The following is a 12,756-nucleotide window of genomic DNA, read 5'->3' as shown; positions in this document are numbered from 1 at the left end:
GCAGCAGTAGCGGACTGGTGTCGTCAGAACAAGTTGAAAATCAATGCCTTAAAGACCAAAGCTATGGTTTTAGGCAGTGCGTTCAATGTGAATTCTATTCAGCCTGAGCAGATTCCAGCTTTAGTCCTCAGTGGTGAGGATATTCAGTATGTGGTCAGCATCAAGTATCTTGGTGTCATGCTTGATCCAAGGTTATCTTGGACCGATCAGGTTGCGAGAACATGAAGTTCTGCATCGAGGATACTGTATCGTCTTCGTCATTTAGTCAATGATCTGAACACCCACTCGAAACGGTAGCTTGTCACTAGCTTAGTCCTTCCAGTCTTCGATTACTGCGCGGTAGCGCTTACAAATTTGAATCTGAACCTTGAAAAGAAGTTAACAGTTGCATTGAACAATTGTGTAAGGTTTGTATTGCGTAAGAGGCTTGGGGAGCATACCAGTAGTCCTCGGATGGATCTCGGGTGGCTTTCGCCGTATAATCGCTGTTTATATCTGTTAGGATGTATATTCTATGGAATGTTGGTGTTAAATGAAAATGCTTTGCTGTATAAGCGTATCAGATTAAATCCAGTATTGCTCTGCATAGAGATAACAACCGGACTGATGCGCTCCTCGCACCAATTCCTTGCACGTCAATCTTGCAGCACTCGTTCCTAGTTGTTGGCACTACCTTTTGGAACTCTCTACCGCCAATTGTTACTACTTCGATGTCATTGCATGTGTTCAAAGCAGCTTGCTTCAATCATTTTATGGCAATTAAGCGAGCTGAAGTTGTGAGCGCGTTGGATTGATGTGCAGTTAGATGCTTGAGTCTAATTTGACTCCTGAATCTGTAAATCACTATTACGTGCTAATGTGCTTTTTTATTTGAGGTAGTCTAGTGCAATTCAAGCTTTATTATTTTGTTTTTTTGTGATTATTGACAAATGACGTTGACAGACCACACACATATATATTGTGACGTGGTATTTCGTACCCCGTCACTTTGTTTAATTATCGCATTCCCCTAGGTGCAGATATCGCTAAAAATAACAAGAGCACGTCTGAGGCCAATACTCCAAAAATGAACGACTAATTATCTTTAAGTTGAATTCTCTTTACTAAGCTCATTGTATGCTATTTTCTAATTCTGTAATGCTCTACGAGAACCATCTGCGAGACCTTCGCGTCAAGATACCAGGACACTGCCTGACAGGGGTCACGTACCAGCTCAACATCGACCACCACCGACTACAGACAAACGAATACCGCTGAAACCACTCCCGATGGATGCCTATCTAGTTGTCGAACAGGGTCGTGCGTGATGCACAAACAGCACCTCCAACTATTTGAGACTTATCGGCCAGGAGCCGAACCACGAACGAATGCTTCTACCGCTCGGATGCATCGTTAGGCGGCGTACAGGGCTGTGCGTCAAAAACACAACGAAGCCTCCCGTCGACGATACTTATCAGCCTGGAGCTGAACCGACCCTAACATCTACTAAGTCGTTGACTATCCAATAGAAGACGGTTTTCTCTTCACGAACCGTCTTATCGAAGGACTGCGGCGTGGAATAGGCTAATGATATGCTGACCACGTGGATCTGGTGGATCTAGTGTGGGGATCCGGGTTGAGGGCCATCACCACCAGATCGTTCCGGCATGAGGGCTTCGATGAGCGAGGGCCGGGATGCAGCGCCGACGAAATAGCTACAACGGGGAGTACCAGTAAAGCAAGGAGTGAGTTACAGTCTGTCGCAAGTCCAGGAGACCGGTGACGTAACATTGCCGCACACCTCAATATCGCAACACATGAGCAGTACTACCCCCCCCCCCCTCTCACCAACGATACCGCATAGCTGAAGGAAAATATCTCTCACCACCTTCCGACGTCCCGATACCCCGATACCTGTCGTCGAGGGAAAAGAAAAACGAGCGGCGAGGGATTATCGCCGCCTATCCGTGGACCAGGCCACGCGACCTGCTGGTCCAATTAAAATACCGCAAATTTGAGGAAGAATCACGTGATAGCAGCTCGACGAAAATCAGGATCATCGCTCATCTCGTCACTCTACGTTCAGTTACTAATAACAGCAGACGTGCTTTTAGTGACCGCTCTTTTAGTAACCGCTCTTTTAGTAACTCTACTATCAGTTTTGCAGTTGATCAATCTTACATTCAGCTTTCGTGAATCAGACTAGTGTCCTTGTCATCGCTAATTACCGCTACCTTATCGCATCCTCTCGCACCTGTTATATCTTCTTTTACGTAAGTGAGGTTCCTTTTCTATTTTGTGAAGCCACGAGATTACTTGCAATATATCCTACCTTTACCTTTATCTCTTGCTCTCTTTACCTTGCAGTTGGTCTGCTTGAGCCAATTGGGCTCGTATCTTTTCTCTTTATCTTGCAGTTGGTCTGCTTGAGCCACCTGGGCTCGTACCTTATTCTCTCTTATCTCTTACTTTGTCCCTTTCTCTGTCTTATTGCAAGTAACTTCGCGACTAGTTGACTATTATTTACGCATTGTAGTGACTACTGCTTATTTTATTATCTTTCTCTTATGGAAAATTTGAATGTCTAATATCGCTGTCTAGCAGCGCGTTCCGTTGAAGGATCAATTTTTATCTTAGCTACTGAGCATTGCTATTTTGTTATATTTTCTCTGATTAGTTTCTATCTGTCCCTTTACCTATTACCGCTGATTATCGTATCTTAGTGAGTGTACCGCGGGAGCGATCTTACATCGCTGCGCGGTCCCGCTCGTCGTTCATTTGACATTGGAGTATTGTGCCGTATCGCATAACATCTTTTTCACTATTTTCTTCGCTAATATCGCTGATCGTAGTTGTCCGTAGTCTATTTGGTTTGCCGTACGTTGCATATTAATTATCTTGAATATTGTTTGCCTTATCTTGAATTACCTTTTATCGTACCGAATATTATCTCTCTTTCTCTCGCACTTACCGCAAACTAGAGACTACGTATTATCTGTTATTCTCTATATCTTATAATAATTTTCTATTTGACCTGTCGCTTGAATTTACCTTGTAATTCATAATTCCCTGTTTGCGTATTTCTGATCATTCTGGTAATGTGATAACCATTACAATTGTTGTATTTCGCATGTGGTTATAATCGCTTCTCATATTTTATGATTTATTTGCTTACCGCTTAATTTAAGTACAGTATATCTTTTTCTGTTCTGCCCATCTATCATAAAACCGTGTTAATCATTACCTTTAGTATCGCGAGCTTGCGCATATTTCCCGCTTATTCGGAAAACGTTCGGTTATTTGTTAACTCTCTCGCTTAACCTTTCTCTGGCTGTAAATATTGTTAATTATCGCACTTATCGTAATTGTATCTCAATCTCTTCAGCTGCTTGTTGTCATTAAACTTATCGCTTCTTGCTTAATATATTTGACATTATTCCTGCTTCACCTGTTTCTTATTTCATCTATTGGATTCGACTCCGCCCCTCTACCATCATCTTGTCTCTCTGAGCGAACTGTGCAAAACCGTCGTAGAACCTGACCTTACCTTTATCTATTACCTTTACCTTTACCTTTGTCTTTTTCTCTAATTATCTATTTTTGACGCATGTTTGTCTGGCGCCCAACAATCGTATCTTTCTCCCTTAGTATCTCTCTCTCTATCTAATTATTCAGGTTAGTGACTGCGCCGTAGGGTAACCAATTATTGTTCTATCGTTTTACCCTCAACTTTATATAAGAAAATATTGGTTACAATATACATGTAAAAGAGAAACTCTTTCACCACACGGCTACCACGATAATAGCATAGACTCCCTTACCAACTGCTACACTGCTAGACTTGAAATCGAGAAATACAGCAGGTAGTAGAGACAGTCAAGGAACGTGGGAGAAGAAGCATCACTTTCGATTCCTTTTTATAGGTGAGGAACGAAACACTATTTATAACAAAACAACAATATCACTTCTCATTTAAATAAAATCCTTTTCATAGGCATCAAACTGCTCGATCTCTCTCTTGATTTCAACCGATGTGATTCCCATCATTACAAATCGAAAGTTTAAACTCTACACGATGACTACTCAATTTCACTTCTATGCGATAATGGAGGAAGCAGCAGGCAAGAAAACGAACGTGTACAAACTGAAATGGATACAATCAGTTGGCACGGAACTATACTACGAATTTCCAGAGGAACTGCAAAATCCAAACAAACACCCAGAGATCTGCACTATAAACAAGGTAAAAACAGTTTTATCTGCAATGAAAACTAGAGGAACATACCGTACATTCACGCTTACACTACCATCAGAGATAGCAACATTATACAGCGACGCCGAAGGCAATATAATGTATAAAGACAACTACCTGCAAGCAACAACGACCCCGGAATATGACATGAAAACTACGGAAAAAGAAAAGGAGGAGAATATATCAACGTTGGTACGACAAATAATCCTCGCTACAAGAAAAGGAGAAATGTCGACGCCAACAAGAAACTTAAGGAAAGTCCGCGAAGACTTTATACTGGAAAACTTCAACGGAAAAAACTTCCCAAGTACCAGTTGGTTCCAAACATTCGAAAAAGAATGTGAGCGGTGCCAGGTAACTTCAAACGAAGATAGAATTTTGACATTACGCCTATTCCTAGACGGAACAGCAAAAGATTGGTTCTCGTCAAAGGTAATTACAATCGGTTTAGAGGTAGACTTTGACACATGGAAAAAGTCATTCCTAAATAGCTTCCGGGAAACAAGCTGGCAAAGTAAAGAGGCATATTCTTTTCGTTATATTGGGGGCAGCTTAGTAGACTACGCGTTACGTAAAGAGAATCTATTGGTAAACATCCAAGAAAAGTTCCCAACGGACATACTAATAGATTTAATTGTGACCGACTTACCAATAAAGATACAAGATAAGATCGAAAAAACAAAGGTCACGACAATCGAGGATTTAGTAGCAGAATTACGTACGCTAGAAAGCCTAGTTCGAAAAAAGAAAACATTTACGAAAACAAACTCAGGAGTCTCAAACCCTAGTCAAAAAAACCAAACGCAAACACCAACCACGGAAAGAAGACCATGCTCATTTTGCGACAAAAGAGATTTCCCAGGAAGATTCCACCCCGAGGCACTATGCAGACTCAAACAGAAAGAGCAAAATGAACAACCGAGAAACATTAAGACAGTAAATAACGTAACAGTACAGGACACGTTGTACGAAACGATAACCGACCCAAAAAACTAGTACTGCCGTCACTGATAACATTAGAAGTGTTGATAAATAACAACAAGATACAAGGAATTTACGACCCAGGTGCGAACATAACTGTTCTGAACTTGAAAATTACAAAAAAATTGGGTCTGATTACACGAGAAGATAGAAACACTTTCAAAACGGTCGGTGGCAGGCAAAGTTTCACAGGTAGATTATCAACTAAAATGAAAATTCACAAAATAGAAAAAGCAGTGGAAATCTTTGTGGTGAACGATGAAAACTTCGAGTATGATATTCTACTCGGTCTCGAAACAATAAAGAACTCCTGTTTGGAACAAGACTACGATCTAAAATTCTACCGGAAGATAAAAGGGGAAAATAAGGAAGATGAAATCAAATACTTAAATACCGACGTCGAAACTCAGGAACATTTGGTAAATTTTAATGAAGGAATTCCCACCGAGCAATTTAAAGCAAAACTAGAGCATTTACCGGAAAAAAAAGAAAGAATTCAAATTCTAATAAACAAATACGAAACGATCTTTGCCAGAAATAAATTTGATGTAGGTCAAGTTAAGGATCACGAAGCGCAAATAAAACTCCTAGAGCATAAATTTGTAACAAAAAAGCCATACCGTTGCTCGGTACTCGACCAAAAAGAGATAGAATTTCAGATAAAAGAGTTACTGAAAAAAGGACTAATTGAAGAATCATGCTCCCCGTTTGCATCCCCCGTGACGCTCGCGTACAAACGAGAAGAAGAAACTAAAACAAGAATGTGTATCGACTTTCGGTAGCTGAATAAATTACTTATTTCGGAACCCCAACCGTTTCCTCTGATTGAGGAAATCATAGCTAAAACACGAGACTCAGAATGGTTTACCACACTGGACATAAATTCCGCGTTCTGGGCGATCCTTCTGAGAGAAAAAGACAGATACAAAACAGCGTTCGTAACAAAAGATGGCCACTGGCAATGGAAAAATTTGCCATTCGGCCTAAAAACATCGCCGGCAATATTTCAACGAACACTGAGCAACATAATTCGAAGAAACAAATTAAATATCTTCTGCATAAACTACATTGACGACATCCTTATTTTCTCGAGATCCTTCGACGAACACATGGAACATTTGGAAAAGTTAGCGAACGCTATCTGGAACGAAGGATTTCGCCTAAAATTCGTCAAGTGTAATTTTGCGAAAAACGAAGCGAAATATCTCGGCCATGTGATATCAAAGAATACCGTACGCCCATTGAAAGATAATTTGAGGTCAATCCAAGAATTTCCAACGCCAGACTCCAAAAAAAAAATACGGCAATTTCTTGGAAAAATAAACTTTTACCATTAATATATTGAAGACTCCGCGCGACTCCTGGAACCATTACACAATTTACTCCGTAAAAACACCCAATTTTTATGGTCACAAGATTGCGAGACATCATTCACGGAAGCTAAGAGCCTACTGTGCTCACAACCAATATTAGCAATTTATAATGTCAACGCAGAAACAGTCATTTATACGGACGCCAGTATCGACGGTATCGGGGCGGTACTGAAACAAAGAAAAACAGACGATGAATTAAAACCGATTGCCTTCTTTTCAAAAAAGCTGAATAAATACCAGAAAAAAAGCAATCTTTTTGGAATGTCTAGGAATTTGAATGACACCATATTTTTTTGAGTTGAATTGATTGAATTTATTCATGTAATACGACTTCATTTTTCTATTCCGAATAATAATTATCATTTTACCTCAACTTCGGATAGATTTATTAAATTCAAATTGCTTCATTTGAATTCAGGTATTTAGAAATTTTCTTCTTCTTGATTTAAAATCACTTTTTTATTTGAATTTGATTATTTTTCTCTCTAAACATAAAATTTTGGCACGAATCTAAAGTTATTCAAAGTAACTTGACTTATTACAACTCTTCCTAATTCAGTTATATCTCAAATAATTCTCATGATTTCGGTTATCATTTTTAGTGATTCAGTAAATTCTCATTTATTCAGTTATTTTGTGTTAACTCAGGTGAATCGTCATTGATTTACAAACCTATTGACACGTCAATTCAGCGAGTTACTTTTCCCTCGCATTATTGAAAAATCGGATGTCAATGATGAATTTAGACCTAGTGGAAAGATTATGTTGTAAAGACAAAAAAAATGTTCAGAAAGCATAATTCAGATTGATTGAATGACTAATTATGAACCCTAACGGCATATCAACCGTCTAAAATCTCTAGTTTTATGCATACATCGATGATTGGAAGTGTTTTATAACATTAAATCTTAAATCCGCTGTTTTATTTGGAGATTTATTTTTATTTTCACTCGTAGATGTGTGTTTTGTAGTATTGTGTAGCTGGGCATTCTCTTATTTTCACACACTCGAGTGTGCGTCCGTGGGTGTGCGGCCGGCAGCGTGTGCCGCGGCAACAATACCGAGGTCAGCGCTCGAGAAGGGGGACAACAGGGAGAGAGGGGAGGTGCCGATATTTAATTCGTAAACGAATAATAATAATTCACCCAGACGAACAAAACAGCAATTTCCATGGCGGCAAATCCAGATGAAACGGTGCACTCTGATTGGCCTAACGCTATCGCTTATAATTCAAAAACTATGCGTCGGACGAGCTTGCGGCAAAGAAATTCTTGGTTGGATTTGAGTCAGGTATCACGCTGGCTGGTCCGGGTCCCCCAATTTAGGGACATCCTGTATATATCGGAAATGCCACGTTACAATATATATATATGTATATATATATATATATATATATATATATATATATATACAGGGTGTCCCTAAATTGCCTCCCACGGACTAGCCAGCATGATACCTCGTTAAAATCCAACCGAGAATTTCTTTTCCGGAAGCTCGTCCGACGCATAATTTTTGAATTATGAGCGATAGCGCTAGACCAATCAGAGTGCACCATTTCATCTAGATTTGCCGCCACGGAAATTGCTGTTTTGTTCGTCTGGGTGAATTATTATTATTCGTTTACGAATTAAATATCGGCACTTCCCCTCTCTCGCTGCTGTACCCCTTCACGGGCGCTGACCTCGGTATTGTTGCCGCGGCACACGCTGCCGGCCGCACATCCATGGGCGCACACTTGTGTGTGTAAACAGAAGCGCATCCTCAAGCATAAGGGGTACAGCAGCGAGAGAGGGGAGGTGCCGATATTTAATTCGTAAACGAATAATAATAATTCACCCAGACGAACAAAACAGCAATTTCCGTGGCGGCAAATCTAGATGAAATGGTGCACTCTGATTGGCCTAGCGCTATCGCTTATAATTCAAAAACTATGCGTCGGACGAGCTTCCGGAAAAGAAATTCTCGGTTGGATTTTAACGAGGTATTATGCTGGCTAGTCCGTGGGAGGCAATTTAGGGACACCCTGTATATTGTAACGTGGCATTTTTACTGCGCGTTCCACACGGCTTCCCGAACTCTAGACGGACCATAAACTTAGGGAGCACGCGGAGCAGACCGCGGCTCATTTCGAAAAAGAGCGCCAGGACAACAGTCACGCATCCGAGACTCTAAGAGGGGACCATAGTCGGTCTAGCGAATAAGACTTTTCTGGATTTTTGTTTGTTTTTTTTTGGGTGGCGAGTAAATGCGGCCTGAGACAGGGGATCGGCAGGAAATTCGAACGACGTTACTGGATGGCAATCGCGGCGGATCACGACGAAAGGAGGGCCTCACACGAGGCTACGGAGAGAGCGTCAACGGAGAGCTCTGCCGCGAGGGAATCCAAGGCGGACGAGATTCCCGTTGGTGGCCGGCGAGCCGTAGCCCCCCCCCCTCCGTCGCCCAACTGACAACAGGTACCCTCGTGAAGTCGTCACCACGCCACTGTCAAGCTACGGGGTACCAGAGACTGGCCAGCCAATCAACACCCCGCGACAGCGGAATTCAACGATAGCGATACGCTAGGCTGTAAGAATTTCGTAACGAGAACCCCAATTAGATCGGGGGAATTTTGACTACGGACAGCGCCTATGTTCGGGGCATGTTCGAATTGCGGCTGCGATTTGCAGGACTCGTCACTTGAGTCCTGGCGACGTTGCGTAGTGGGTGGTCGTTGTATCGAGTTATAGTGAAAAGAAAAAAGGGGAAAATCGCGTGCCATGGCAGCAACTGGAGTCGGGGAATTCCTCGGGTGGCTACGAAGTGGTAAGCGCTTGTAATTCTTTGCGGGCATATTTCGAGCGCAAGTTAGATTGGCACACTGATAAACGGTCGGCCCACTTAATCTTAGAGTTAGAGTAGCGCTCGTAATCTGTTTGCCGATCTTTTTTATGATGACCGTAGCCTGAGTTTTCGCGATAACGCGTAGAGTCAAGTTGATCCCTGTAAAGTCTCGCGTAGAGTCACGGTTTCGAGTGGGGAACAATTTCGGTTCGAAATTGAGTGCGGCCAAATTCCGCTGCACGGGGTCTCGTCGAGTCTGCGTACGTAAAAAGGGTCACCTCTCGGGGGGGGGGGTCGCGTGTTACTGTGCGTAGATGCTCGGTTTAGCGGGAAGGGTTGCGAACTTTGTGGAAATAGTGACTACGACTGGAGCTCGGATGCGTCATAATACGCTACACACCCGCACGATCAGAAAAGCTTCCTAGAGTTATTAATTCGGTCGCGATTAGCGCGTCGAGTCACGTCTTTTTGGTTTAGTGTACGAATTCTTGTGCATCAGTAAGGTGGCAACTAGCGCCCGTAGAAATAAGACATCACCTAGATTTAATCACGATGGCGATTAGCGCGTCGATCATGATCTAGATCACGTTTTTGTTTAGCGGTTTATGAATAAGTGACAATTAGCGTCGTAGTCGAGGACGATCGCGGGCAGCGCATCGAGTCCAAATTTTGTTTTTGGTTTCTGCGAGTTGGGGTATTATTAAAACGGCGACTAGCGCACGTAGGCCGTAGAGGTCCCCTAGATTTATTCACTTTTTTTTATTATTTTGTTTGTTCCACCCTTTCTTGTTTCTTTTGAATTGAATTTAAGCATTTGTACTTGGAATCGCGAAGAACGACTTTCGCAGTAGTATTATTATTTTTATTTTTATTTTTTTTTGTATTATCGCTGACGAGAAATATATTATTGGAATTTTATAGTGATTTGGCCAAACCACGCGTTGGCTTACTTGTGTTGCATCTCTCTCTACCCAAAAATTACCCCTCCCCTCTCCGCGCTACTGAGCTGCCGAGTATATGGTCGCGGTATATTACATTACCGATCTCGAGGCGTGTTGATCACACCAGGCGCCCAACAAATTTCGCGATATCGTTTTAGATCCAGGATACTTCGCGGACACCGAATTATTGTGCACGCGGTAAGTTCCCGGTCATTTTCTCCGAGTGACCGAGGTGCAAGAAAAATCCACGTCACAATATATATACATATATATATATACATATATATACATATATATATACATATATACATATATATATATACATATATATGTATATATATTGTGACGTGGATTTTTCTTGCACCTCAGTCACTCGGAGAAAATGACCGGGAACTTACCGCGTGCACAATATATATATACATATATACATATATATATGTTGGATTTTCTGCCGCTGCTACTGAGCTGTGAGCACGGGCCGCCGCTGCGCGCGCAGCTCCTGTCTGGAGTCGTACGGCCGCCTGGCTTCGCTGTGGCGTCAGTCCTCACTCCGTCACGCTGAGCTACGTACGCTGCCTTTGATAGCGCCTACTTAATCTTATATTCTTTAAACATTTTGAGATCTAAGTTCTCTCTTGTATATGTCAATCAGAGTGATTCAATTTTCTATTAAAATGAACCTGAACTAATTTGGAGCAACTCAGGAGTTTTATTTATTCACCTAGCCAACATCGTAGTTTATTCATGGTCCTTCGAGCCGAATAATTGCTGAATAAACACCCTCAGATAGAAATCTCATCCACGTAAGCATAACTCATGTGTGAAAGAAAGACAAAGGCATTTATACGGTAGCACTGGCCGTCATATCAAATTTAGAGCAAAAAAAAAAAAAAACGGAGCAAGCGCCATGCTTGTTTCTCTCACTAATGTATTCTCTATATTGTACTAGTTCGAGATCGAATACGTGTACGCTGAACACTACGAATTGGTGAAGGGACATACTTAAACTGCAATACAGCTCAAGGTAACTAAAACAAAAGAATGTAACACCAAGTGCTGTCTATCTATATCTCTCTCTCCCGCTCGCTCATGCATGGGTTCGAGATCGATGCTCGCTTTATAGCTGTCAATGCTATCTAGCTCAAGGTGCTGAAAACGTGACAAGGTTTGATAAAGGCGTCCAATGCCTGGCAAAGTGAACCGTAAATGGTTGTTCCTTCAAAATCGCAACGATAATCCTTCATTTGGTGTAAGAATTTTACAGCCGCGTCATTCTGAGTTTGCACACCTCACTGTCCATGGACGCCGCCATGTTGGATACACGGCGTGCCGCGTCTACTTCTCTCCCTTCCCTTTCTTTCTTCTACTCAGGCGACGAAACTACACTTTCGACTGCTACTGCATCAAATAGAGACATGAATACAATGCGGCGGCCAGTGCCTACTTCAAGCTAAAGATTTGTGAACCTACGATGTCCCTCCGTTTCTTGATTTCAGAGCAAACCATGGAAAACAACAATCTTCTTGCCGCTCAGCAGGCGCTGCTTACAGTAATTCGCAACTTCACTCAATTTGTGATAAATACGCCAAATGATCAATGGAGCCTAGGACAGGTGCAGGTGCAATTTGAAATGCTGAACGCCTATTGGGCAGATTTCCAAGGCAACCATCTCGCATTGATCGAGGCAGGTGCGAACGCAGCAGATGGCTACAACGGCGACGCAATCTACGCAGAAATCGAGAACCTCTACATTGAGTCGCAATCAAAACTCTACAACCTTCGCGATCAGCTGACTGCAACTTCGTCTAGAACCCCAGTCGCCCCAGGAGAGGTAACACTATGCTCCCAGCACTCAAGGTCTAATAATAGCCGTTTAGCACCGATGAACATACCTACGTTTTCCGGACGCAGAGAAGACTGGGAAGCATTCCGCGACGCATTTTTCGCCATTGTTCATGAAGACGACCAACTCAGCGACGTGCAGCGATTATTTTACTTACGCAATCATGTTGAAGGAGAGGCCAAACAAGCCGTATACAGTTTCCCAGTCACTGGAACGAACTACGCTGCAGCCTGGGAATTGCTGACTACTCGATACGAGCACCCGAGGCTATTGGTGTATGATCATCTCAACTCCATACAAGACCTACGTAAGCTCACCAATGAAAACTCCAGTGATCTTCAGCATCTATGTGATTCTCTCGAGCGCCATAGAAAACAACTAGAAGCTCTAGGCCGTCCAGTCTCTCATTGGGATGATTGGTTCATTTCGATCGCAGCCAATCGTCTAGATCCAGAAACACGCGGCAAGTGGCAAGAAGAACTGGAAAGATTAGATACAGCTACCGTTGATCATAGAACAAGAATGCCGACCTACACCACACTGATCAACTTCCTGAACAGTCGA

The sequence above is a fragment of the Neodiprion pinetum genome, chromosome 7, assembly GCF_021155775.2.
Source record: "Neodiprion pinetum isolate iyNeoPine1 chromosome 7, iyNeoPine1.2, whole genome shotgun sequence".
Lineage (NCBI taxonomy): Eukaryota > Metazoa > Arthropoda > Insecta > Hymenoptera > Diprionidae > Neodiprion > Neodiprion pinetum.
This window is presented reverse-complemented; position numbering follows the sequence as displayed.